Raw genomic sequence first — 2,367 nt, forward strand, 5'->3', positions numbered from 1 at the left:
CAATCTGAAATAATTTCACATTGACTTGGATAGAAATTTAACGTTTTCATTTCCTCTAGAATACAAAAATCTAGATTCATTTCAAGCATTTGCCCTGATTTTACTGTTTCAGTGTGCAGAGATATGAGGGGAAAATCACAGATTTCCATTGTTGCCAGAATGTTGTATGACTTTACAGATAATGACGCTGAGGTGGTCGATGACTCCCTCCACACCCACAGGTGCAAATGCAAGAACCAAATGTGGAACCCAAGCAGGGAGGAGGGGTTGGGGTCTCTCAGTGGGTGTGCTGTATGGCTTCTATAACTCGGCCTACGTTTTTAGTAATCAGAATAGATGGAAGAGGATCAGTCAGGAAATGAGCTGGCCTATGCTGTGGGGGTAATTTGAAAGCCCAGGACTGAACCGAAAGAGGGTTCACCACTGGAGCCATCTGTGCCCCACTGGCGCTTACAGTGAGTGGAATTTCAGATATCCATTTGGGAAGCCAGCCAAGGGGCCTCTGAAACTGGCCTGGGAATACAGTCATCTTTGACAGCATACACACTGCAGTTAGCTCTCTGTGCGCTCCTCCGTAGAATGATGGAGCCTGTGCTACTGATCTGACCTGGACATTTCTCCTCCCTCGCTTTTATCTATTTGCTTTTCACTAGTTTAAATCCAGGAAGGGTACAGCATCACACAGATTCTGTGTCCCATGGCCTTTGAGGGAAGGTTGCTTCGGAATTTGGCACGAACCATGAACCGTGTCGCTGTTTCCGTGGGCCAGAGTTACTTTTCCCCCAGATCTCTCTGGTTTTGTTTTCTTTTGCCTCCAGGAGTCACTTGTTGGTGTTTTTTGCTTTATACACATAAGCACACCTCTTGTCCAAGTAGAATTCAGTTTCATCTCGGACATAAACACCTTCAATTTCAAGAAGAGCTGTATGCTCTCTTTGGTTCCAAAGACCTTGCTTACAGCCACTAAAAATGGCCTTGCACCACAGCCTTCCAGACATACTTGCCTTTTAAAAGTCCTGTTCCCAATGGACCTCCACAGACTTGACATTTCTTCATCTCCTCCAGTGGCATTGCCTGATCCCCAAACTGGAAACCAAATTTCCCTGTTCACCAACATCCAGTGTGGTAACGGATTCTGTTGACTCTTCTTGACTTGTCTCCAAGTCATTCATGCACCATCACCATCACCATCACCATTACCACCTCCACAGGCCTCTGTCTACTTTTGCAGATGCCAAATCATCTGTTTCCAATAGAGACAGGAGTCTTCACAAAATGCCATGGCGTCTCTTTGTATTTTGAGTGCCTAACATGAAGCCTATAGTACATACTGAGTTATCATTCACTGAATTTCAAACATAGGACATTAGCATCTTGAGGCAAGATGTGTATGTGGTGGACAGCTACTTGTGTTCTTTTATGGAAACAAGATCTCTCCCTCGAGGTAGATAGCTTTAAGAATGGATTATTTGGGGGCTGGAGAGATGGCTCAGTGGTTAAGAGATTTCCATTACCCACACGCCAGCTCACAACTGTCTATAACTCCAGTATCCAACACCCTCTTCTGGCCTCTGTGAGTACACATGGTGCACAGACATACATGCAGGCAAAACTCCCATTTTAAAAAATTCTAAAAGAATCATGTATATGGCATTACTAATTTTTATACGGAAACATTTCACAAGTATTTAATGATTTGCTCTGTAAACTTAGGTCTTGGTTCTTTCCTGATTTCTTGGTCACTTAGCGATACTTGTTTTTAATATGATTTAGTGTCAGTTTCAGGTTCAAGGTTAGGGAAAAAAAAGAGGAAAACCCATGGTTCCACTTTTACTGCTTAGCTTCATTTTAAATCAAGTCAAGTAATTTTAAAGTCATGTTCTGTAAGTCAGAGGAATACCTTACTCTGCCTGACTGAGTTATGTGCATGGAAATCAGGATTAGCATGATATGGAAATTTCTCTGGAAGAAAAACATCTGGACCATTTGTCAGGATAAAGGTAACTCCCTTGGAAGTTCACAGCGAAGATGGATTTGCCCTCTTTGTTTTTACAACTTGAAAATCCTGATTATGAGCAAATACCACATGTGTAGGAATACATTTTTTTTCTGATAACATTTAATTTTCAGGTTGTATTGTATCTTTCATTTGAGCTTTTTTTCCCCCTGGATGTTGACAACCAAATCAAAAGAAAACATTGACTTAAAGGTCCCCTTTAAGTAGAAACACTGTGGAGGCTTAGTGGATGGAAGCAATCGATCACTCAAATTCCTCTCAACTACATCAACGTTGTTAGGAGCCCTAAGAAAGGTCTGAGTAGTTCATGGACTTAGAAAACACTTGAGTTGAACATGACTTGGTGAAGA

The 2,367-nt window shown here is 42.0% G+C and overlaps 1 pseudogene; it reads right to left on the minus strand.

The window, feature by feature from the left end:
- Positions 1–654: 654 nt before the first annotated feature.
- Positions 655–998, minus strand: LOC131893922 (large ribosomal subunit protein eL33-like; annotated as a pseudogene).
- Between the last annotated feature and the right edge of the window lie 1,369 nt (positions 999–2,367).

This window comes from Peromyscus eremicus, chromosome 16_21 (assembly GCF_949786415.1).
Source record: "Peromyscus eremicus chromosome 16_21, PerEre_H2_v1, whole genome shotgun sequence".
NCBI lineage: Eukaryota > Metazoa > Chordata > Mammalia > Rodentia > Cricetidae > Peromyscus > Peromyscus eremicus.